We start from the raw sequence: 27,880 nt of genomic DNA, 5'->3' as shown, positions 1-27,880 counted from the left end.
ATATCTCAAGAGAAGATGTTGGACAGCATAGATGAGACATTTCGAGTAAATACAAGATATGCAATGAGAAACTCTCTCCCAAGGGAAGTCCATGTAAGATTTACAAAAAAAAGCACTAAAACTACAAATATTGCAGAAAACAAGAGATAGAAAATTGGAATACAAAGGCAAGGAGATTGTAATTTTAAAGCAAATTCCAAGAAGAGTGAGAGAGAAGAGAAGAAAATACCAATTCCTGACCACAGTTTTACTCAAAATAGGAGTTAATTACAGATGGCTGATACCAGAAGGTTTAATATTTCTATGGAAAGGACAAAGATACAGAATTGAGACAATTGAAAAAGCAGAAGCCTTCTATACAGAACATCTGAGAGGAAAGGTCAAGAAGTCTGGAAAAGAAGAATTACTGGTGCAATTGTTAGACACACCTATAACTGAAACTGAGAAAATGGAGGGTGCCATAGGTGGGATTGATATTGAAAAAGATATTGTAGGGGGTGTAGAGATTAGACAACAATGGGAACCGAGATCAACTAGAGCTATAAATCCTATATATAAAACATAATGATGGAAGGGACAAAACTGCTTTCAATTAATATAAATGGACTTAATTTGGCAATCAAAAGAAGGAAAATATTTCATAAATTAGAAAAATTAAAATTTGACATAATTTGCTTACAAGAAGTACTAATTCAACAAAGAAATGCCCACTTATTAGTACAACCAAAACTTGGAAAAAAAATTACCTCCTTGGCGGACTGTAAGAAAAGAGGAGTGACCTTTTATAGTAAAGATAAAATTCCAGTGAAACAAATTTACACAGATGAAGATGGAAGAATTTTAATGGTGGAAATTATGGATAATGCAAGGAAAATACTTTTAATTGCAATCTACGCACCTAATGAAAAACAGGATGAATTTTATAAAAAACTCCACAAGAAAATTTCTGACTTAGACTATGCTGATATTTGTATGATGGGAGACTTTAATGGCATTATAAATCAGAACATGGATCATAAAACCCATAAAACAATAACATCAAATGGAAAAACACTCCCAAAATCCTTCTGCAGGATGATGGACGAAATAAACCTAAAAGATGTCTGGAGAGAAAAAAAACAATATACCTTCTATTCAAATAGACACTTATCATTCTCTAGAATTGATATGATTTGGGTTTCAACTGATCTATTTGGCAGTGCACAAGAAGTGGAAATTGAACCAAGCATTTAGAAGTGCGATTAAGAAATTTGGGAGGACCACAATGATATGACAGTAAAATGCAGAGTGCAAGGAACAAGATCTAGATGGACTCTAAATAACATGATATTGAAAGAGAAAGACTTTGTAAAGAAAATAGAAAAGAATTGACTTTCTTCTTTAAAGAAAATAAAACAGAAGATATGTCCTTGCAGAACCTTTGGGACACAATGAAGGCCTTTTCTAGAGGTCTGATAATAAACTATACAAGAATGAGAAATTCAAAGAAAAGACAAATATCTAAGGACTTAGAAAAAGACTATAGAATACTGGAAAAAGAACTACAGAAACTTCCACAAAAGAAAGAGATTAAAATAAAAAGGGATACAATTAAACACAAAATGGACTTACTGGAAAAGGAAGAACTGGCACAAAAAATTAGAGGAGCTAAACAGAATTATTTTGAAAATGAAAATAAACCAGGCAGATGGTTGGCATATAAACTGAAAAAGGAGAGAGAGGCCAAGAAAATACAACAACTAAGAGATGAACAAGGACAAATGCACCATGGAAATATGGAAAAGAAGAAAATCATACAAGACTATTACGCTAAGTTGTATGAACAAGAGAATATAAAAGAGGAAGAAGTTAAACAATACTTACAAAATGCCAATCTCAAATACCAAATGATATTAGAATCATATTAGAAGGTAAAATAACAATAATGGAGTTAAATGAAGCTCTTAAAAGACAAAATAATGGGAGGGCCCCGGGACCGGATGGTTTACCTGTGGAATTTTACAAAACATTAGAGGAATCCTTGGCTCTTCCCCTGTTAGAAGTTATGAACGAAGTAATGATTGAAAGTAAAATACCTAACTCATGGCTGGAAGCATACATTACATTGCTACCTAAAGAGGAGGCAGACCATACGCAAATTAAGAACTATAGACCTATTTCCTTATTAAACTCAGATTATAAGTTATTTGCATCTATATTGGCAGAGAGACTGAAAAAAATATTTAAGTGGGTTTATCCACCCGGATCAAAATGGTTTTCTACCAAAGAGACAAATTAGAGATAATATAAGAATAATCTTGGACACCTTGGAATATTATGAGGCTCACCCTGAAAAGCAAATGGCTTTGATGTTCCTTAATGCGCAGAAGGCCTTTGATAATGTGAATTGGTTATTTATGATACACAGTGACATGCAGTCAGGTGAGGCAAGTGAGGCACAGCCTAACCTCTCATCATCAGGGCAGTGAGTAATTCGGTGGGAAACTTGCCTTTTGGGAAGAATGACCCAGGTTGGCTCCCACTTTCGATCTGCCGCCCAACAACCAAACGGAGAAGCGAAGGGGCAGGAGAGGCAAAGCAGGAGCCAAGCAGAGTCATTCCTTCCAAGAAGCAAGTTTCCTATCGAATGACTCGCTGCCCTAGACTCGAGGCTCCAGTCCAGCCTGTGGTGCTTGCAGGACTCCCAAGCTCGGCACCAGAGTGAGAGAGGCCGGCCAGGGCGGCGGCAAAGGTTCCCTTTGTTCTTTCGGGTGTGGGAAGTGGGGGGGAGGCTTCCTCCACTCCGTCCGCTCCCCATCTGCGCTACCCTCGCCCAACAAGCGCGCCCCGGATTCCGCGCAGCTCTGGCAGGCGGTGCCATGGCCGAATCCCAGGGCGGAGGGCGGAGGTCGCAACTGAGCATGCCTAACTGTGGAATTCTGGGAGTTGAAGTCCACAAGTCTAAAAAAATTGCTGCCTCACAAGCTGTAAACCTCACCGCACGTCACTGACAGCAAATGGAAGAAATGAACTTTGGCAAGAATTTTATTCAAGCTATACAAACGGTATATTGCAAGCAAACAGCTAAGATATGATAAATGGAGAACTGACAGATCCTATTGAAATAAAAAGAGGTATGAGACAAGGCTGCCCACTATCACTGCTACTTTTTGTCTTAATGTTAGAAGTTTTAAATAGAAGGATCAGAGAAGAGGAAGAAATAAAGGGAATGACTATTTAAAAAGAAGAATATAAGTTGCAAGCATTTGCAGATGGCTTAGTCTTTATTCTTGAGGAGCCACTTGAATCTGCACCTAAATTAATAGGAAAAATTGAGGAGTATGGAAAAGTTGCAGGCTTGAAAATAAATAAAGATAAAACAAAGATTTTGACAAAAAATATACCATCAAAATAAAAAGAAGAATTGGTGGAAATTTTGGAAATGCAAATCGCAAACAAGGTTAAATATTTGGGGATTTCTTTAACAGCTAGATGTAGTACTCTTAAAGAAGACAAGTATCTTAGATTGAAACAACAAATTGCAACGGATTTGGTGAAATGGAAAAATCTTCAACTATCAATGATTGGGAGAATCTCAACAATTAAAATGAACATCTTACCTAGAATCCTATACTTGTTCCAGACAATCCCAATTAGGTTGGGGAAATACTATTTTGAAGATCTAAATAAAATGGTACTGAAATTTATATGGCAGGGGGGGGGAAGTAAGAATAAAACGCAAAGTGGTGCAAGATGCTAAATCAAGAGGAGGGCTGGGCTTACCTGATTGGGAGTTATATTAACAGGCAACTAGTCTGATGTGGATCAAGGAATGGATAATGTTAAGAAATGTTAGGGTTTTGAACTTAGTGGGTCATGACTTGTTGTTGGGATGGCATGCATTTTTATGGTATAAAGGAACTAAAGCACATGGTTATTTTAGAAGGCATTATATTAGAGAGGCTTTGTTATTAAACTGGGAGAAGATTAAGAGGTTACACTACTTAAAAATTCCAGTCTGTATATCAACCATTGAATCTTTTTCATATTCAATAATATATAAAAAGGAACAAACAGTTAGATATGCTGAATTATTAAATACAGAGGCTGAACTCAAATCCATACAAGACTTGAAACAGGAAGATATTGAAGTTAATTGGTATTCATATGTGCAAATACATTCTAGATACAATGAAGATCGAAAAAAGGAGGGTTTTTATGATAAAATGACTGAATTAGATAAACTCTTAACAGGTACCGATGAAAAAGTAATTTAAAAATTCTATGCCTATCTATTAGAGGTGAAATTACAGGAAGAACAAGTCAAGGAAACTATGCTAGCTTGGGGAAAAACTTTGGGCATGGGATTGATTTAGAAAAATGGCAAAAACTGTGGACTAAAAATTATAAAATGACAACATCAACTGCATATAAAGAGAATTTGTATAAGATGTTTTACAGGTGGCACTTATCCCCAACGAGAATAGCAAGAATGTCTAAGAATAAATCTGAAAAATGCTGGAAATATCATGAGACGCCGGGCACATACTACCACATGTGGTGGACTTGTACTGAAGCTAAAAGATACTGGACTAAAATCCACATGTGGCTGGAGAAAATGATACATAAACACATAGACCTAAAACCAGAACTCTTTTTATTGGAAATAATACCAGAAACATACAACAAGGACTTGAAATATCTGATTATAAATGTTTTAACAGCTGCTAGAATTGTATTTGCCAAAAATTGGAAAAATGAGAAATTAACAACACAGGAGAAAATTATTCGGAAAATAATGGAATGTGCTGAAATGAGTAAGCTTACATTTGAAATTAGAGAACTAGAGGACGAGCAATTTTATAGAGTATGGGATTTGTTCTACCAATAGTTAGATAAAAAAAACCTGGAAATGAAATTGTTCTCTTATGCACTAATAGAAAGTTATATTTATTGCTATGAAAGTTTTCTTATTATGAAATAGAGTACTTATTTACACGATATATGAAGAACAATAATGAACCCAATGTATAAGAGTGGGATGGCATCTAGGTATAACTGTAGGTAGTGATCATTCTATACTATAAAGATTTCTGTATACTAAATAGACTGATGATGTAATGAACAATGGATATATATATGAATTGAAATGCTTAATAACTATATGGATTAATAATTAACAATGGAAAATTATATTTGGAGCTGTGGATGATTGGTGACACTATGGTTAATTCAAAGTATAAATGTACAATACGAATTAATGGGAATCTGTTGTTTTAATCTTCGTTTTCTCTCTCTAGAGTTAGGCAATATTATAATTCTATAAAGATGTATTGTTATCTAATAGATAATTATGGATTCAAGGAAATAAATGAAAGAATATTAATGGTAATCTGAACACATAATGCTCAATGACAGTGAAATATTTAGTTATGCTTAATGGATAACCAGTGATTTTATTTTTAATTGTAAAAACTGATGCACAAAAACTTGTAACCAAACGACATGCTTGATGAAATTGAGGAAAGTTATTTTTTCTCCTCACTTTTGTTCTGTATGTGTTGTTGTTGTTTTTAAAGAAAATAAATAAATAAATAAAATTATCAAAAAAAAAAAAAAAAAGCCTCCTAGCTACATAGCAACCTCCCTGCCTTTGTTCCTTGATGCTGTGGCTGGACTGCCAGTGGAGTTCCCCAAACCTATGGTACTAGAGGATTTCAATCTGCCTTCCCTAGCTTCTTATGGCCACTATGACAGCCATGGACTTGATCCAAGTCATCCAAGGCCTAACATATAGTGATAGTAATATATCTGATCTGGTTTTTCTGTTGGAGCAATGGCAGAGTATAGGATTAGAGAGTGATTTTGATTTCTGCCCTGCCATGCACAAATCACTCATTGGATTGTTCACCCTTCACTTTGATTTAGTAAATTTCTAGGTTTTTTGAATATACAACATTAAGTTTAAAAAGTTATTCACATTATGATTATTTAATATATATTTTAATATAGCAGCCAGGCTAGGTATTGGATGTATGATAGATCACAAGAGATTATATAATCAGCATGTTGCTCTGGCCTGTAGAGGCTAGTAAAGGTTATTGGGGTTTCCAGTGTTGGAAAGCCTTATTGGGACCACATTAGTGATGTAATAGTGGCTAGGTACTCTGTCATATTTGGTGCTGTACTTTGTGTCAGTCTCATTTGGGCTGTGAGGTGTAGTGTATGGGTAAATATTTAGCAGCTTCTTAATGCAATATCTTAAGAGGGACAGAGCCAGCACCAATAGTACTAGAGAAGTCTGGAATTTGAGTTTCCAGGTTGGTAGCCATGGAACATCTGTCATAACTATGATCTTTGGGAGGTGATGGAGGCATTGGTGGTCTTGGCAGCTCAATCAACTGTCTACTGTCAATCATTTATATGTTAAAAATGTAGCCATCTTGCTAAGGGTTTGTGAGAAAGTGGCATGTATCCTGAATTCAGACCAATTAGGCAATTTTTCAATATGGAAAATTTGTAACTACAGAAGTCCCTTGTGGAAGCAGATTATCTAGATTTTATGTAATCAGATTAAAAGCCCATGCAAAGAAACTTTTGACTGCATTTGTGAATGAGCTCTGGTGAATGTAGGATGTACATCCATCCTAACATTCTAATCTATCCAATTTAAGTATACTTCACAGCATATTGCTCTGTGTTTCTTCTCTTTTCATTGGGGGCTAGAACAGGACATTAGATTTCAATAGTGTTTGATATTCAACTATACATCTCTACTTAGCCAACCAAGTAATGTGTTGATGTTTTTTCTTAGTACCTGGAGATCTGGTAGTTTGGGAGAAGAAGAACAGTTTCAACTCAACTGTAGCAAGACCAAATGTCTTTGGATCTTATGGCCCACCAAATACAGAGGATGGATGGATGGAAGGGAAGAAAGTAAGGAAGGAAGACAGTAAGCATTGAAAAGAAAAGAAAAGAAAGTACATTGCAAAGGACAACTAAATACACATTTTTTTAATTTTCTTTGGCATATCAACTGTTTCTTATTGTTCAGCTCAGGCCTCCACAAAATAATGAAACACTTAGGGAGAAAAATGCATCCTAGCAGTCCAGCACTGGAGGCTAAGATAGAGGAGATCTCCATAGCTACCATACATTTTCCTTTAGTGCTTAGGTATGTTGGAACAAAGGATAACCAAACACTGCAGAAAACCAACATACTGAATGTGATAAACGTGGCTTCATTAAAAGTATCTGGTATCTTCCTGGCAAAAAAAGGCCACCCTGAAACTCACCATAGCTAAAAAGCCCAGGTAGCTCAGCACAGTATAAAACATAGTCACAGAATCTTGATTACATTCCAGAACAATTTGATCCTCCATTGAGTGTATGTCCATATCTGGGAAAGGAGGAGAGGTTGACAGTCATATAATACATACAACTAATTGAGTAAGAGAACAGGAGAGAACAATGGAATTGGCAAGTTTTTCCCCTACCCATTTTCTCAATATGGATCCTGGTTGGTGGCCAAGAAAGCCATAACAACTATGATGGTTTTTGTCAGCACACAAGAAACAGCCACTGAGAAGATTATACTAAAAGTGGTTTGGCAGAGGAGACACAAGACTTTCCCAGGCTGGTCAATAAAAAGCAAGGCTGATAGAAAACACAGCAGGAATGAGATTAGGAGAACATGGGTGAGGTCCCAGTTATTGGCTATGGCAATGGGAGTGTTATGGTGCTTCAGAAATATTCCAAATACAGAGACTGTAATCAGAGCAAAGGAAACAGAAAAGAACTCTAAACAAAGTTCCAAAGGTTCTTTATAAGAAAGGAAGCTGAGTCTAAGCTGGGAGGAGCTAGCACGGAGGGCGTGACTTATCAGTTTGGAAGACCCAGACCCTATTGGATACTGGCTGGAATAACCCATGTCTGGATGATGTCTCCACCATCCTGAGAAGGGGCGTATCAGGTAGGTAACCAATGCCCATTCAGCTTAGTACATAACAGGCATCCCCCAAACTAGGTTTCATTGGTCCTATTAAGTCAGCAAATACCACTTCTAATGGTTTCTTGGTCTTAAACCTGTTTAACCTATTAGCCAGAGTATCTCTACTCTTCTGTTCATTACAAACATTACAATTCATATACTGGCTACATGGCTTTATCTTCACTCCATCAACTAACTTCACTGTTTCTTGCAACATTTTGAAACTGATATGTCCCATTAGCCTATGCATTAAGTGAATACACTCATTGTGGGGTTTAACATTCGAACACACAGAATTAACAACATAGGAATCAGACATTACATATAACCCATCTTGTAGCTTTGCAGTAACCTTAACACCCCCTTTTTCAATAAAACAATTATTCCCTTTAAATGTTACAATGTAGCCATGATTAACCAAAACTCTAACTGAAAGCAAATTAAACCTAATTTCTGGTACATATAACATATCCAATGTTTCGGCAATGCATGACATTTAGCAATACCTTCAGTCGATACCTCTAGTCTCCACCCATTCGCTAAAGAAACGTGTTGTTTACTTGTGACCAACTTTACAAAGTTTTTTCTATCTTTAGTAATGCACATCGACACCCCACTGTTGATAATCCACAAATTGTGGTTAAATAATGCATTAATAGTCACATTAATCTCATGTTTTCCAGATTGTAGAGGTTTCTGTGGTTTTGGCTTTTTGCAAAACCTGGCAATGTGATCCTTCTGACCACAATTATGACAACATTTTACAGTATATACATAAATCACTGCTCTCTGGCATCCTCTCTCTTAACTGTTTTCTATCTTCTCTTCTTCTAGACTCTTCCAGCAGTCTTGAGGTAGTGGAGCTCAATGTAATGTCCTGTTGAGGTAGAACTTCAAAAGACGTTACAAAATCATCATAGCTTTCATCAAATGATGAGAGAATAATATAAACCTGGTGCTGCTCCGAAAAAGTTAACTCTTTTTCATATAGCTCTTGAAACATCTGTTTCATGTAGTTCAGATGTGCTAACATGTTTACCACCCTTGGTGAGTCGTGTTTTAAAGAGTTTTCTTGCAATATTAATATGGGCACCACAGAGTCTTGAACATATAGTTTCTTTAAATTGTCCCAACATTTAGCAGCAGAATTTTCACCTCAGATATGACTTAGTTGTTGGTCAGCCAGTGTGAGACTGATAATGCATAATGCCCATTCATTCTTCCTCTGGAACTCTGCAATCTTCTTTGCATCATCATCATCGTTTGCATCCCAGGCAGTAATATCTGATGGGGTCTGTACTACGTCCCAGAGCCCTTTACTACGCAATAGCAAACTACATTTTGTGGACCAGATAGGTAGTTTGTGCCATCCAGCCATGTGACCAACAATAAATTCGGAGTTTGGCCTTGTGCCATTGTCCCAGGTATATCTGACTAACCATATATTTGCAAAACTATAACGTGTGTAGCAACTCCACTCTCTTAACGCTGCAGCTGGCACTCTGAATACAATGGGTACACTGGGTATTCTGGGCCCATAACCAGTGTTAGGGGTATCTCTGTTGGGAGACAGAAAATAGCACAGCGGAATGTACAGCTAGAGAGAAAGAACGTTGCTAGTAGAAAAAAAACACGAATAGAGTTTCAGACACTGCTAGTAAAAAACAAGTAGCTTTACTACTACTAATTGCTTCACAAGCAGTGATAATAGATAGTAGATAGTAGATATATGTCCAAACACAATTCAAAGAACAAACAATTGCTTACAGTCGCAGTTCATGTTCCAGTCATCAAGCGAGCAAGTAGTTATCAAGCATAGGACAAGAGAGAGAGAGAGCTCTCCTGACTCCCTCTTATTGTAGAGTTAATTACAGCTGATAAATACATTCACCCATTTAAAGCAACAACGACCATTTGTTATTGTATATAGATATATGTTGCCTATCCAACGCTAGGAGTATACTCCCAACAGATGTAACAAACACTTGATACATATTGTCATACCAACATCACATAACATATGCTATCTTTTGTGCATTCCGGAACAAGGAATCACGGACTGAGACGAGAGGCAAGTCAACCAGAAGTGTTTATTAACAACTCAGAAGGAACGGAACAAGCAACTCCGGTTTGACAGCTTTTTAAAAGGCAGCTGTCAAACCGGCAACCAATTAGAGTACGTAATTCTCCCGCCAGCAAACTCAGTGCGTCTTGAGAGCTCTTTTACTGCACTGATTGACACCTGAGATACAACACCACTTTCCCCCTGCACCGTGCATGTGTAGTCTGAAAGGTAGGCCGTCAGTGCCGGATCCTTACCAAACATTGTAGACTGAGGCTTGGCGTCGGCCCAGAAGTAGGAGAAGTTGGGTTCGCAGTCGGGGCTGAATGGTGGCACTCACCCGGCCCTCCGGGAGATTCCAATGGAAATGTGGATTTAGCAGGTGAGTTGTCTGTCACGGTGTCGATGGTTGTGGTCGGCCTAGTGAGGTGGTGAGGAACTTGACCTGTAGGCGGCATGCAGAGGTTCGTTGATTCCATGGTGTTCTGTGGCAGTAGGGCCTGAGGGTGCCGATTCATCAGTCTGGGTGTTCAGTGGCTGCCAGGCCCATTGATGCCTCTCGGCGGTGTAATTGATCTATATGCCGCCGCCATACCCGACCATTCCTCAGTAGGACCCTGTAAGAGCAGGGTCCTCTTATTTCCATTATTTCCCCTGGCACCCATTTTGCTGTTCCTGCAAAGTTTTGGGCAAACACCCAGTCCCCTATAGCGAACCCCCAAATGTTTTACTCTCTAAGAGGTCCTTGACTGGTGACATAATTGGGATGTATGTGGTCCAGAGTTGTGCAGAATCTCCTGCCCATCAGAAGCTCCGCTGGCATTTTGTTAGTCAAAGGACAAGGGGTTGTATATTGCAGTAACAAATAGTGCGATATTTTGTCCTGTAAATTACCTACCCCCATCCCTCCCAACGCTTCCTTGGCTGAGCGAACCGCTCGGATGGAATGGTGCCATCAGCACCTGCCGAATACCCAGGGAGGCTAAAAATGTTTCAAATGTGGCAGCCATCCATTGTAGTCCATTATCAGTGACCACAATGTCCGGCAACCCGTGACATGCAAACAATTTCTGTAGCGCCCTAATCATAGCATCTGCCATGGTAGAGCCCATGGGCACAACCTCAACCCATTTGGAAAAGATGTCTACTGCTACTGAAATCATAGCCCCCTGGATTGGGACAGCAAAGTTCAGATGTAACCTGGACCATGGGCATGGTGAGGTCTCCCATTCCCTAGCCTCAGCTATTGGCAGTGAGGTGCAGTAAATTTGACACGTTGGACACTGGCCAACGCACACCTGAATGGCCTTGTCTATTCGTGGCCACCAGACTGCACTGGGGGCCAGGGTTTTTATATGCACCATGCCCGGGTGACCCTCGTGTAATCTCCTCAATATTTGGGTACACAGGGCTACTGGCACCACAACCCGGTTGCCCCATAGCAAGCACCCTTTAAGTGCCAAGAATTCCATCTGCCTGCAATAATAGGATAGGAAGTCCTGTGTTATGGAATCTGCAGGTCATCCTCTGCATACATAGTCAAGGATTAGGGACAGGATTTTGTCAGTACGAGAGTATGCTGCAATATCAGTAGCCATAAGTGGTCCTCCATGGCTAGAACAGTGGATGTGGGAGCGGGGTCCTGCACTGGGTTTGGCAGTGGGCATTGACAACGTTAGCCTGCCCAAGGCTCTTTCCAGACCAATGCTCCAGACGGTATGAATAAGAAGCTAGGAACACTGACCAGCGCAACATATGCGGTGAGAGTATCTGCAGGGTCTGTCGGTCACCAGCCAGAATGCCCAGTAGGGGCTTATGGTCTGTGACCAATAGGAACCGGCGGCTGTACAAGTAATTATGGAATCTTTTGACTCCAGCCACGGACGGCAGCACCTCCTTATCGACTTGACCATAATTACATTCATTCGTCGATAAGGTGCGTGAGAAGTAGGCAATAGGTGCCTCATGTCCGTTAGGTAATCTGTGGGCTAGGACAGCGCCAATACCATACGGAGACACATCACAAGTGAGGGTCAAGGGCAGTCGCTCGTTATACTCTTTCTTTCTATCGCTATTCACTTCAGCCAGATCATTAGCCATTAGGAAGCATTCGAACCATTCTACGAAGGCCTCCCACAATTCTCTATCTGCGCTAAATAGCGCAAAAGAAGGCATAGTCACCATTCTGAGGCTGGAATTCTAACGTTAGCTGCGGAACTGAGGGAAATTAGAATCCCACCTTTGTCGCCAGTTTTGTGTATTCCAGAACAAGGAATCATGGGCTGAGGCAAGAGGCAAGTCAACCAGAAGTGTTTATTAACAGAAGGAACGGAACAAGCAACTCCTGTTTGACAGCTTTTTATAAGGCAGCTGTCAAACCGGCAACCAAGTAGAACATGTAATTCTCCCTCCAGCAAGCTCAGTGCGTCTTGACCAATGAGAGCTCTTTTACTGCACTGATTGACACCTGAGATACAACACTACCCATTAAATTACAAACTATAGTAAATCACTCATAAGCTTTATTCAATGCCGTCTTCTGATTAGGTATTCTCTATTGTTCAGCTCAGGCCTCATAATAATTATATAACATTTGGGAGAAAAGATGCAAACTAGAAGCCCAGCACCAGATGTTAAGATAGAAAAGATCTCCACAGCAATCATGTATTTTCCTTTGGTGCTTAGATAGGTTGGAACAAAAGCTATCCAAACACTGCAAAAGACCAACATGCTGAAACTGATAAATTTGGCTTCATTGAAACTGTCAGGTAATTTCCTGGCCAAAAATGCCACTATGAAACTCACAATGGATAGAAAGCCCATATAACCCAGAACGCAATAAAACATAATCACTGACCCTTCGTTGCATTCTAATACAATTTCTTCCGTTACCAAATGCAAATCCTCATCTGGGAAGGGTGGAGTAGTCCCCAACCAAAAGGTACAAATACCCGTTTGAACAAATGAACAAGAAAATGCAATGGTGGTAGCTAGTCTTTTCCCTAACCATTCATTCTTTCTGGATCCTGGCTTGATAATCATGAAAGCTAGAATGACTGTGATGGTTTTTGCAAGGACACAAGAGATAGCTGCTGAAAGCACAACGCTAAACACAGTTTGTCGGAGGAGACAAGTCACCTTATTAGGCTGACCAATAAAGAGCAATGCAGAAAGGAAACAGAGCAGAAGGGAGATGAGAAGGCTGTAGGTCAGGTCTCGGTTGTTGGCTTTAACAATGGGAGTGGCATGGTGCTTTATAAATGTTCCCAGCACCAAAATTGTGATTAATGAAAAGAAAAGTGCTGCAGTGCATAAGCAGATACCCAGTGGTTCTTTATAAGACAAAAAGGTTATAGTTTTGGTAATACAAAAATCATGTTTTTTGTTTGGATATGTTTTGTCTGTGCATTTATGACAGTTGTTCATATCTGAAAAAATGGAAAAGAAATGCAATTTAAATCTCATAGCTCTGTTTTAAAATCAGCATTTGTTTGTTTGTTTGTTTGTTTATGTAGTTAGTTAGTTAGTTAGTTAGTTAGTTAGTTATAGTTGCACTTCTCACACACTTACAAGTTCAAAACAAAGAATCCCACCAGCTCCCAGTGCCCAAGGAAAACATAGACTCCATTCACTGCGAGCAATAGCAGAGCTCAACCAGTCCCTGAACCAAATGCCTGGTTAAACAGCTAGATCTTCAGTGTCTTGTAAAAAATTAACAGAGTTTAGGCCACCTGAACCTCTGGAAGTAATGCTGTTCTATGGAACAGGTGCTACCACTAAGAAGGCATGACTCCAACAAAATTACATTAGTAGAAAAGACCTGGAGCATGACCTATATACTCTTTCTAATGGGAAAGGTAGAAACAATGAAGAGATGTGGTCTGGCCCTATGCCATGGAAGGTTTTATATGTGATGACAAGCACATTACATATAAGGTGGATTGCATTTGGTAACCTAAATCAGAATAGTAATAATTTCACCAGTAAAAGAGAAAAAAATGATATTGTAATGAATATGTATGCATGTATGTGCCCGATATATTTTGTTGTGCTTTTTAAAAAAATGTATTGTCCTATAAATTGGGTTTGTTTTTTTTGGATATGTATTTAATTTCTTATTAAATAAGAAATTAAATACATATGTGTGTCTTTTAATGTTGTAGGCCACCCTGAGTCCTTTGGGAGAAGGTCGGCATATAAATCCAATAAAAACAAACAAAAACAAACAAACATGCACATACGTACGTGTGTGTGTGCGCGCGCGCGCACGCACACACACACATATATATGCTGGTCTTGTTGTATTCAGTTCTTTCTCCGTGTAAGATTGAGATTGTCCTGGCAATGTTTCAGTGTCACTCGCCATCTTCAGGCTGGTGTTTTCAGCTTAAAGCGTGGTTGGAGCTGCCGTCTTTCTACAAATCTTGGTGGGGGGGTGAAGTGCTGGCTTTGTTTCAGTAAGTGGAATGATTGGTTGTGTGGTTGTATCATGACTGGTATGTTGACAAGGAATGGTTTCCAGATGTCTGGTAGGAGGGGGGTATCATTATGTTTATTCATGTTGTGAATAAACCTCCATCCGTCCGCGCCCGGAACTGCAGAGGCAGAAATGTTGTCGACGAAGCCACGAAAGCGACTGGGGAAAAATGAGAACCTTCCTGCCTCTGCTGGATTTCACGCGCTCCTCGCGACTGCAATATGCAGTTGCGAGGTGCGCGCAAAGTCCAGCAGAGGCAGGAAGGTTCTCGTCGTTCCCCAGTCGCTTTCGAGGACTGTGGAGCGCAAGTCGGCGGAGCACGCTCAGGAAGGCGGGGAATGGGATCATGTGTGCTGGAGGCTGAGGCAGCCTCAGTCTCCAGCTCACGTGGTCCCATTCCCCGCCTTCCTGGTGATGTACCAGCCTCACCAGCCATAAACCTCACCGCACATCACTCGGTGTAGGTATGCTGCTCTTGTTGTATTCGGGTCTTTTCCTCTGTAAGATTGAGATTATCTTGGCAATGTTTTGGCGAGGTCCCACTCGCCATCTTCAGGCTGGTGTTTTCGGCTTCGTGCTTGTGCGAGTAAAGCTTTATATATAAAGGTAACCTGATATACTTACATCCACTTGGTTATCTGGTTGCACATATACTGGAGGAACAAACTCTGATTCTCCCAGAATTCTCCTTCTTCAAACTAAACTTTTCTAGTCCCCAAATAGCACCTTTGTTAAAAGGAGATCCAGAAATGCTTGTTTCTTCCCTGAATTATATTTCAGATTGTTTATTCTTATGGAGCTTCACAGATTTCCTACCCCATAATTTGATCCAAAATCTTTCTTTGAGGTAGAAGTGGTTTTTTAACTATCATTGAAGAGTTAGAAATTGCATACATGGGTATAATAAAAACAACACAGGAAATTTAAAATAATTGGGAAATCAAAAATAAGAAAAAAGAAAAGGGAAGTTATATTAACCTGTAAAAGAGCATGGAAAAATCATAAGAGAATAATTTGGGTGTACAAATTTTCCTTCTTGTTCACTGACAATCAGAACATCTTTAATTTTTTGACAGATATTTTGTTGTGCCTGATATATTTTGTTGTGCCTGATATAATCTGAGCATGTGCTCTTCATAAGTACAAAATTTTGGTCTGAAAGTTTCAGATAGTATGATACACACATTAACATTTCTGCCTGATAAATCTTTCAAAAGAAATGAAATAAAATGTGTTTTAAATATAGAAATTACAATGCTCTACATCCTCTTTTGCATGAGATCCATAAAAATTAATCAGAATTGATTGATTCATTGATTGATTCATTTTCATTGATTGATTGAAACAATGGATGGAAACTAATCAAGGATAGAAACAACCTAGAACCCAGGAGAAATTTCCTAATAGTGAGAACAATTAATCAGTTGAATGGCTTGCCTTCAGAAGTTGTGAGTGCTTCATCACTGGAGACTTTTTAGAAGAGGCTGTTTGAAATGGTATAGAGTCTCCTGCTTAAGTTGAGGGTTGGACTAGAAAGGCCTCCAAAGTTCCTTCCAACTCTATCGTTCTATGTTCTGATTGAATGATATCAAGTTATTCTGGACTCTTAGCAATCACATTGATATATATATTTTTCCCCTGATAATTTGTCCCTAAACTTTCAGGTTTTCTAAAAGTGCAATCATCACCATTTAATGGAGTCCAAAAGTGGGGGGAAGGTGGGGGTTACATGTGCATGCACTTGGGAGGGGTTGCGTGCATAAAATAGTGGGTGTGGGCATGCCTGCGCATGAACCCAGTGTGCTCCTTCCGCTTTTGGCACACGATGGGAAAAAGGTTAGCCATCACTGTCCTATACTATTGTGAAAGATGGATATTGATGCTCTACAAACATTCAAAGGGGTGATTTGTTTAGTAAACATTGAACAAGTCATCTCTTGAAACTGGTTCATATTGAAGTATGCAAAACTGTTTTCTTTGCATATCTTTGGAGAAGCCTGTTGTTTGGATTTGTCAACTGCCCAATGGGACAAAAGAAGAAGTTCTGAATGATTCAAATGACAGAATTACATCAAAATAAATTGCATTGCTTCTTTGCTAGGACAAAGAAATTCACATTGTCTCTGTAGTACAAGCCTATTTGTCCAGGAAAATCTAAATAATTTTGCACAGATTTAATTAATACCTCTGCACAAAATATGCCTTACCCTTCTCATCAGCTATCTTCCCTTCTGGACATGGGATGCAATCATAACAGCAAAATGGTTCTCCTTCCTTTACTTTCTTGCTGGATCCCGGAGAACAGCTTTCACTGCACACAGAAATAGGTTGTGTCTAATTAAAAACACAGTAAAATACAGTATAAGTATATTTCAAATTGTACGGATTCTACCATAAATCCAAGGTACTAGGAGTTGATTGTTTTGCGACCACATTTTATGCTGATTTTTATGTATATCTGAACATGGCTGTTTAACTGCAAGTGCCTCCTTACCTAACCAGATAACATCTTCAATGTCAGGATGTAGGCAACTAAGCTCAAAGAATATCAAGAACTCTACAGTTCAACTTGGAGTTACAGATATTATCTTCCATTGGGCCCCTTTTTGTAGTAGAGAACATACACTTGTGTTTATACAGGATTATTAGCTTTATAATTTTTTCTCAAATTATTAGCTTTAGCATTATCTGCAAAGAATTCACAATAATGCACATGGTATTCTTTCTTCCAGTTTTTCCCACCCAAAATCTGTGAGATAGTTGGTCTAAAAAATGATTGACTGGCCTAAGTAATATGGGCTTCTATGGCTGAGACCGCATTTGAATTAAATCACCCTAGTTCTTCTCTGACACCATAACTTTTACTACACACTGGCTGTTTGTGTGTAATAATGTAGGATCATTTGTGAAGAAACTGTATAAATAGAATAAATAGATAATGATGAAATTCTATTAATAATTACATTAATGCCAAATATTATTATTGTTGTTGTTATGTAATTTTTGCTGATACTAGGACTGAAATGTTAGTGATTTAGTATGTGTGTTTGAATAAAAGACTGACTACAAGAAGAATGTTTATTTAAATGTTTATATATATTTAAATATTTAGGGGACAAAGTATCATTATGTTTATTTGTACTTGATATGAAGATCTATTTTTTTTCTTATTTTCCCATTTTTCCTTTGTTGTACATTCTACTCTTTGCTTTTATTTTTTCTGACTTTAGTTGGTATTGTATTTGTATTTTTTTTAAAAAAAAACAATAAATTATTATTTTTTTAAATAGAAACACTAGCAAGAATATTTCGGGGTGGGGGGGAATCCAACTAAGTTTCATTTCAGGGATAAAATTATAAAAAAAATAAAAATAAACACGGGAGAGGAGCAGATATAAAGCTCAAGCCATTAAGGAAGTCATTACATATAAATCCATCACAAACCTAATAACACTATGTACAGAATAACACTATAACCAATATTCATTCTCTCTTCCCCCTTCTCTCATTTTTATTGATAAAATACAGTAAAATAGATTAACTATGCTCATTTCACTGATTTCCTCAACAACATCTCACATTTTGAGTAGCTGAATCTTCTTACCTGATTGAACCAACTATGCCATGTGATAGCATCCTCCCTGATGATCAGCTTTTGATCTGCTGGAGTCTGAGGATCCACACTGCCAACCTTCACTCTTGATTTGTTTGAGGAAGTAATCCAGTTGATCACATCAAATCCAGCAACTACTTCTCCATTCTGATTGAAGGCAATTTCATCCCCAGCACTGTTGTTAAATGAGACACTTTTCAGAAAGGAGTGGAGCTGGATTGAAGGAGGAAAGCAAAATTTAGAAGAGGCTGTAAAAAGTATTTAATGGCATAAATGGAAAAAAACATGGCTTCTTTGATGATGGAGGAAACCTAGTGGAAGAAATGTATATTTTATGAAGCAGAGTTGCCAAAGAAGCAAACTACATTGAATGATCCTAACTGAATCCTATAGATTTAAGAGAAATTTGATCAATTTATATTTTTCTAGACAGTTACCAAGTCCTAATTTCTAAAGCTATACATAGACTAGAACATATTTGAATATGTTTCAGTCTGTTGTTTTTGTTGCTATTGCTGTCATTATGACTGCTATAGTTAAGACTCATTGCATAGTCATCCAAATGTTCCAACTGTATTTGGCATTTTATCCACTTTTGAGTTCTTTCTAAGGACCTGGGATAGACAGAGTGTTGATGGTGTTAGAAGTATTGTTGCAGGGTATAAACTGTTTGGATCAAAGCTGTCTTTTACCATTGGCTGATGGTGCCTTTGTCAATTCCGATAATATTTAACTGGTGCTCCAATTGTTTTGGGATTGCACCCAAGGTGCCTATTACTATTGGTACTACATTTGCTTTCTTTTGCCACAATCATTTAATTTCTATTTGCAGGTCTTTGTATTTTGTTGTCTTCTCCAGTTTTTTCTCTTATATTTTGCTGTGTTCAGGTACTGCCATGTCCTTGCTATTCTTGCTGTTATAATTATGGCCAAATTAATGTCCATAGTATAATTGACTGAACGTTGACTCTTATGAGGAACTACTCAAATATAGTTCCATAAAGTATATGTTGTATTTGTAAAGGATTTGTAAAATTTCCTGCTCTAAATTCAGGAATGTAACTGACCACTGGAATACTTTTCATTGTGGTATGATATAGGGCAGTGGTCGGCAAGCCGTGGCTCGCAAGCCACATGTGGCTCTTTATACACTTTAATGTGGCTTTTTGTGTGCCGGGCGCCCGTTCCCCTCCCTCCTCTCGGGCACTTCAAAACAAGCGATCCTCCTGAAGTCGGGCGGGGACGAGAAGCGAGGAGGCAGAAAAAGAAACGGAGGCTAAGGAGCTTTCCCCCCCCCCTCCTCCCAGCAAAAATCTAACCGGAGAGCCGGGTGGGCAGTAGCAAATTAGCCGATCACGCCGCGTGATCAGCTTATTTGCTACTGCCCGCCGGCTCCCTGATAAGATTTTTGCGGGGGGGGGGGAGAAGCTCCTTAGCCTCCGTCTCTTTTTCTCCCTCCTCGCTTCCTGGGGCTCCACCAATGGGGGAGCAAGGCCCGCCCAGCGCCAGGCTTTGGGCTAACACAGAGGTCTGCAAAGTTGGCTGTTTTAAGACTGGTGGACTTCAATTCTCAGAATTCTGGGAGTTGAAGTCCACCAGTCTTAAGAGCCAATTTTGCAGATCCCTGGGCTAATATGATTGATGCCCTTGGTGGACTTCAATTCTCAGAATTCTGGGAGTTGAAGTCCACAAGTCTTCAAGCTGTCAGGTTTGAAGACCCCTTGGGGTTTTTTTCCTAAAGGGTTAGGGATGCAAGGATCTTGTAACTTGACAGCTTTAAGACTTGCGTGCTTCAAATGCCAGAGTTTATTGAAACTAAAAACAGTGTACCATCCTATGTATTTTTGGTTTTAAAAATGTGGCTCTCAAAATAAATTTCAATCGTGGTTTTGGCGAGATTTGGCTCAGTTGAAAAAAAAGGTTGCCCACCACTGGTATAGGGCTTTCTGAGCAACTAAGGTAAACCAAACATCTGGACTGGGCTTGAGTTAGATGTGGGCAACAGGAATATGAAGAATAAGGCATGAGGAGAATATGGAAAGCATGATGAAATGAAAGTATGTTAAAATTAATACTGGGAAGGAAAGTATGGTGTGTTCATTCATACAGAAAGCTTTCTAAGAGCCAAGTAAAAGTTGTGAAAGAAAATTTAGCCATCCAAGATCAAAGGAGGTAGTGAAGTTTTTGGTCTGCTGAGGAGTGAGCCTGATTCAATATCAGGAACAAGCCCACAGTGGACAGATACAAAAGAGACAGTAATTGACAAAGTTTAGTTCAGCAAATTTGAAACAGGAATTCTAAATTTTAAATTTCCTCCCAGCTGGGTGGGTGTATGTAGTACCTGCCAAAATTGTATATGCTGTCCTTTCTTGTGTCTTTTCACCACTGTTGCTTTGTCTTTGAATCTGAATAATGACATTTGCAGAGCATGAGCTACTGCATAGATGGTATTGTAGAGACTATAGCTATGGCCAGTCATGCTCATTTCAAAGAATGAGTCAGGAAGGCTCTCCAGCTTCTCCTTCCCTGAACAAATATTCTTCATGTTATTGCTTCCAGTTCCATTTGGGAGCCTACAATTGAAGGCAACTTCCCAGAAGGTCTTTATAAAATCATCTTCAGGTACGTGAAAAGGATTTCGTCTCTCAAGAAATTGGGGAAATCCTGGTACGTAACTAACATGAATTGTGAAAGCTAGGGAGCCATCAAACAATTCTTCATTCCAGTCCTTTTGGTAGATGAATGAAGTTTGTTCCACCTGAACTGTTCTTATCCACACTTTACCTTGCAATGTATGGTCCTCCAATAAAATTGCAATCCATCTAAAATATGCCATAGAATAAGATTCTCCATAGGCCAAAATAATGTTTGCTTTTGTCTGCATTAGTTTATGTCGTATCTTTTCTCCCTCTTTCATCATTTTATCAAATGCAATAGCATATCTTAGTGTAGGGATTCTTTCAATGAGAGCAAAACAAACACCCTCCTGTGAAAACATTTGAACAATGGTTTGTAGAAATCTTTCTCCATTTTCATTATCCATCACAAGGATCCCAACCCATATCCATCTGAAATGCAGGATCAGAGCAAGAATTCCTTCATACTGAAGATCCTCTTGAGGAATCATTTGATAGGAAGAAATGCTTTCAGCTTCCTTATTTCTCACAGAAGCAGGACTATAGATCAACTGAATATTTATATGTAAAGGAAAAGATTGAAATAATACTTTACATTTTGCTTTTCAAATATTCAAAAACCTTCACTCTCAGCACCTACTTTAAGTATTTTTCATTAATTATTCTTGTACTTTGAGTGAGTCCGGAAAATAAGAAAACACTACAAGTTTTAGGTGGAAGGTTGTCATACAAATGAACGTTTAAGTCAGGGGTGTCCAAACTTGGGAACTTTAAGACTTGTGGACTTCAACTCCCAGAATTCCCCAGCCAGCATGGCTGGCTGGGGAATTCTGGAAGTTGAAGTCCACAAGTCTTAAAGTTCCCAAGTTTGGACACCCCTGGTTTAAGTAGATGTGTTCTAATTTTAGGAATGCGACCTTTGTTGCTTTCCTTTATTTTCTCTATATTTCATTTATCCTGATTTATTCCTATATGCATCTGTTATTTATGCTTCTTCTGAAGTACAACACTTTATTTTACCTTTACTAAATTTAATCAAAATATTTAAACAAACACTTCATGTACTTTATTATTTAAACTGAGGAACTACTAACCAGCCACAAAAGTCAATAAATTTTCAGGATCATTGTTGCAAGGAATATTTGAAAAGATAAACACTTTATACAACATATGAATTATCTGTGTCAAAGGTTAGGAATATATAATTTTGCAAGTAAATTCGGGAGAATTTAAACATTGGCAATGGTTATGAAAGTTAGCCATAGGATCAGACCTTTGCTTATAACAAAAATGAAACCACTGATTTCTAATGCTATTATTTAATTTGGCTCTAATTTTATGCGCTTTTAAATTTCAGTGTCCAATCCATAAAACAGAATCTATATATGCAAACACTCATACTGAAGGCGTCAACATACTGAACATATTCATAGATTATTAATGACAACATATAGACTTTACCTGTGGAATCTTGTAGGTATTTACAAGAGTTGCAATATGAAGGGAGGTTTGGGCATCAAGACCACCAATGATTGCTATAACATTATTCTGAGCATCACATGAATAGTTGGGGACAAATTTCTCAAAAGAAGATATAAGAAGCAATGTGGCATGATAAGTCCACTGTGCATTGAAATAACTGTCATAAATTCGGAAACCCAGGGTAAGATTAGTCAAGAACAGAGGTGTTTCATTGATTTCCTTTACTGCAAATGTCAAGGCCAGGATATGCTGATAATTCTTAAGTAATAAACTAGAAGAAGAGTTACAATTCATATCGGAAGAATTTTTTTTTAAAAAAATAATTGTCACTATCACTGATCTACATTATGTTCATTAGAGGTTATTACTATTTAATCAGTTTTTTATGGAAATCATTAGCATAAGGTAGGATAACCATTAAAAAATCAACTACATTAATGTTAATCTTAGTATTTTATATAAAATAAATATTAACTACATTAATATTAATCCTTACTTGAAATCATCAACTGATGCTGGCAGAGGATATTCTGTGAACTCTATTTCATTATTAGATAAAATAAAATTTTGAGATACAACGACACCAATTGTGTAATCTCCTTCCTGATGATACTTGTGGATTGGATTGTGTGGATGATGGATTCTGCATCCTACAATATAAGGCTCACATGTTCTATGAGGAATCGTCACTAGTAGCAAAAGGTATAATACCATCATCCTAAGTGAATCTGTTTCTCATTATTTTTCCACTTATAATACCTTCATAACAGTCCAAAATTATGATAAGTTGATTTAACATGAATTTATCGTGTTAAATTTAGAAAGTGTAAATGTTAAACCATCAGCCATTTCCTTGCCGATTCTTCACTTGTGACAATTAGTAGACAAAGCTATGCATCCTCCATAATCCACGTTGTTATTGTAAAATGGATTCCATAGAGGATGACTAGAAAAACATTAATTACAGCAGTTTCAATAATTAAACAAGAAAGCAGTCTTCCCAAAATACACATGAAAATTACAGAAAAAACAACCATTGCCACATATTCTGAACAGAAGTCCTCTCTTCTACTTAAATGAAAAAGAATGGATCGGAATCAGAATAGAGGCACTTTGGAAGTCTTCTAGTTCAACTCCCTGCTCAAGCAGATCTTATACAGTTTCAGACAAGTGACTTTCCAGTCTCTTCTTAAACACTTCCAGTGATGAAGCACTGACAACTTCAGAAGGCAAACTGTTCCACTGGTTAATTGTCCTCACTGTTAGGAAGTTCCTCTTTAATTCCAGGTTGCTTCTCTCTTTTATTAGTTTCTATCCATTGTTTCTTGTCCTGTCCTCTGGTGCTTTGGAAAATAAATTGATCCGTCCTCTTTGTGGGAGCCTTTCAAATACTGGAATACTGCTATCATGTTCCTAGTCCTTCTTTTCCTTAGACTAGCCAAACCCAAATCCTGCAATCATTCTTCATATGATTTAGTCTCCAGGCCTTTATATTACTTGCTCTTCTTTGCACTTTTCACAAAGTCTCTACATCTTTTTTATAATATGGTGACCAAAACTGGATGTAGTATTCCTGGTATGATCTTACTAAGACTTTATAAAGTGGTACTTCATGTGATTTTGATTCTTTCTATCTGTTAAAAAAGCCAAGGATTGTGTTCGCTTTTTTTGGTTGCTGCCACACATTACTTGTCCATGTTTAAATAATTGTCCATTAGGACTCCAAGGTCTCTCTCATAGTTACTGTTTTTGAGCCAGGTTTTGCCTAATCTACCTACTTGAACCCGTTTGGTTGATGCCACACTCTCCTCTATGCTATACTGCGACAGAACTTTATTCCCTCCGGGAACTGCCCCGTTCCCGGGGATGGCCTTCTTCTATCAAGACGCTTCCTTAATGATGGATCTTGGGATCCCGAGAGGTCGCATGCGAAGAAGAGACTTCTTAAGGGTTTTTTACAGGGGCATTTAAACCAAATTTTAAGGGGGGAGGGGTGGGTTGATTCGTATGGCTCAGACAGGCTTGGGGGGGAGTCTGCCAGGGCACAGGCCAGGGCTAACTAATGGGCGCGGGTTGGGAGGGCTATGAAGGGTTGGGATTCCGGGGGAGACATTAAGCCATTCCATTGGAGAGTTCACCATCTCTACTGTTTGTGGGAGAGGCAGATATGGTGGGGGCCGAGGGCCAAATGATGTTCGGAGGACGCGGGTTTGCTGTTTGAGAGCAATCGCGCGTTCCGACCCTCATCGCCCTTCTTGCACCCCCGGGTGCTCAGGATTACAGGACCCTGGTCTCTGGCTGGTGTCGCTTAATGCCAGGTCTGTGGTACATAAGGCTCCCCTCATTTATGACCTCATACAGGAGGGTAGAGCGGACCTGGCGTGCATTACGGAGACCTGGTTGGGCCATGAGGGGGGGTGCCCCTTAGCGAACTATGCCCACCAGGCTTCTGGGCGTTTCAACAGCCGAGAGCCCAGGGCAGGGGCGGGGGGGGGGCGGTGGTTATTAGGGAAAGTCTCAGACCTCATGAGGTCACTGTGCCTCAGATAGGCGGGTGTGAGTCCCTCTTTGTGAAGTGGGGCCTTGGAGCTCAGATGGGCCTTTTTGTTACATACCTGTCTCCCTGCTATGTTTCATCGGCCCTGCCAGAGCTGCTCGATGTATTAGCTGGATTGGCAGTTGATTTCCCCAGGCTCATGGCTCAATCTGCCCTCCATTGGCGAGACATCCAAGTCAGCTCGGGAGTTCATGGCTTCCATGACAGCTATGGACCTAACTCAGTTAATTCAAGACCCCACCCATAATGGGGGACACATGCTCGACCTGATTTTTGTCTCTGGGCAGTGGATGAATGATCTAGATTTAGGGGATATTTCTATTCAACCCTTGTCATGGTCTGATCATTTCCTCATCAGGCTTGACTTCCATACCGCTACCCCTCGCCGCAGGGAGGGGGAACCGACTAGATGGTTCCGCCTGAGGCACCTGATGGACTCCGAAAGGTTTCTGATGGAGCTTGGGACTTTTCCTGAATCCCTTGCTCACAACTCGACCGAAGCCCTAGTGGGAGCCTGAGATAGGGCTGCCGCTGGGGCTTTGGATCGTGTTGTGCCTTTATGGCCTCTGACCCGGTGTCGATCCCGGATGGCTCCCTGGTTTACCGGGGAGCTCCAGGAGATGAAACGCCGGAAAAGACGCCTAGAGAGTGGCTGGAGGGCCAGCCAGTCCGAATCTGATCGAACACTAGTAAGAATTTATATTAAATCCTACTTAGTGGCAATAGAAGTGGCAAAACGGCAATATTTTTCCGCTCTTATCGCGTCCGCAGATAACCGCCCAGCCGCCCTGTTTAGGGTGACCCGCTCCTTACTTAACCAAGGAACTGGGGAAGATCCCTTGCAGGGTAGGGCTGAAGAATTTGTTCAGTATCTGCAGGATAAAATCGCTCAGATCCGGACAGGCTTGGACTCTGACTGGGTAGATTCGGGTGAGCCGACAGGGATGAATCTTGAGGAGACTATCCGGGATGGGTTTGACCCTGTGACCCCCGAAGGCATGGACAGGATTATGGGGAGACTCAGTGCTGCCACTTGTGTGCTGGACCCGTGTCCCTCTTGGTTAATTTCAGCTTCCCGGGAGGTGACATGAGGCTGGCTCCAGGCGATAACCAACGCTTCATTGAGAGAGGGGTTCTTTCCCACTGCCTTGAAGGAGGCGGTGGTGAGGCCCCTCCTCAAGAAGCCTTCCCTGGACCCAGCTTCTTTAGCCAACTATCGTCCGGTCTCCAACCTTCGCTTTGTAGCGAAGGTTGTCGAGAGTGTGATAGCACGTCAGCTTCCCCAATACCTGGATGAAGCTGTCTACCTGGATCCGTTTCAGTCGGGTTTCAGGCCCGGGTACAGCACGGAGATGGCATTGGTCGCATTGGTCGATGATCTCTGGCAGGCTCGGGACAGGGGCTGTTCCTCTGTCCTGGTCCTATTAGACCTCTCGGCGGCTTTCAATACCATCGACCATGGTATCCTACTGCGACGACTCGGGGGGTTGGGAGTGGGGGGCACCGTTTTACGGTGGTTCTCCTCCTACCTATTGGATCGGTCGCAGTTTGTGTTGACTGGAGGGCAGAGATCAACCCCCAGCGCGTCACTTGTGGGGTGCCCCAGGGGTCAGTTCTCTCACCCCTCCTGTTCAAGATATACATGAAACCGCTGGGCGAGATCATCCGTGGTTTGGGGGTACGGTATCATCAATATGCTGATGATACCCAACTTTTCATCTCTACCCCAAACCACCCAAACGATGCCCTCGACGTGATGTCCCGATGCCTGGAGGCTGTGCGGATCTGGATGGGGAGGAACAGACTCAAGCTCAATCCCTCCAAGACTGAGTGGCTGTGGTTCCCGTCATCCCAATTTGTACATCTTGTTCCATCTTTGACAATAGGGGGAGAAATTTTAGCCCCCTCAGAGAAGGCTTGCAATCTGGGAGTCCTCCTGGATACGCGGCTTCGTTTAGAAGAGCACCTGATAGCCATGACCAGGGGGGCCTTTTACCAGGTTCGCCTGGTACGCCAGTTGCGCCCCTTCCTGGATCGGGATGCTCTGTGCACAGTCACTCGTGCCCTCGTCCTTTCTTGCCTGGACTACTGCAATGCTCTCTACATGGGGCTGCCCTTGAAGAGCACACGGAGGCTTCAGCTGGTCCAGAATGCGGCCGCGCAGTTGTCATGGGGGTATCTAGGTGCTCCCATGTCATACCCCTTTTAGACGGCCTGCACTGGTTGCCGGTTGTTTTCCGGGTGCGATTCAAGGTATTAATTATGACCTTTAAAGCGCTCCATGGCTTAGGCCCAGGGTACCTGCGAGACCACCTACTGCCACCAATAGCCTCCCACCGTCCAGTACGATCCCACAAAGTTGGCCTCCTCAGGGTGCCGTCGGTCAAGCAGTGTTGGCTGGTGACCCCCAGGGGGAGAGCCTTCTCTGTGGGAGTGCCTTCCCTCTGGAATGAGCTGCCCCCGGAGCTCCGCATAATCCCTGACCTCCGGTCCTTCCGACGTGCCCTAAAAAGTTGGCTTTTCCAGCAAGCCGGCCTGGCCTGTTAATGTTAATGTTAATTTATTTTAAATGTATTGTTTCTTTTTTAAAAAAATCGGTTTGGTCTTTTTGGAAATGGGTTTAATCTTTTTTTAACTTTTGTGATGTGTGTTTTTAATGTTGTACGCTGACCTGAGTCCTTTTGGAGAAGGGCGGCATATAAATCCAAACAAACCTAAACCTAAACCTAAACTTTCCATCTCCATTCTGCCAATGTTACATACATTAAAAAGTTAAGACTGGAACAGCCAAAGATCATTATCTTTTTAAAAACAAAACAGTAGATAATTATCATAAACAGATTCAAAGATCATTTTCTATGGATGGATGGATGGATGACAGATAGATAGATAGATAGATAGATAGATAGATAGATAGATAGATAGATAGATAGATAGATAGATAGATAGATCTTTGTGTCCATTTACTCAAATTTGCTCTGCACAACTAGTTTAATTTGCAATATTTGTGCTTCCTCTGATCTAGACAAAGTGTTTCACTGAGAGTGTGCTTAATGTAAATTATACTTGAAATTACAGTGATTT

This window comes from Natrix helvetica, assembly GCF_964273705.1.
Source record: "Natrix helvetica genome assembly, chromosome: Z".
NCBI lineage: Eukaryota > Metazoa > Chordata > Lepidosauria > Squamata > Natricidae > Natrix > Natrix helvetica.
This window is presented reverse-complemented; position numbering follows the sequence as displayed.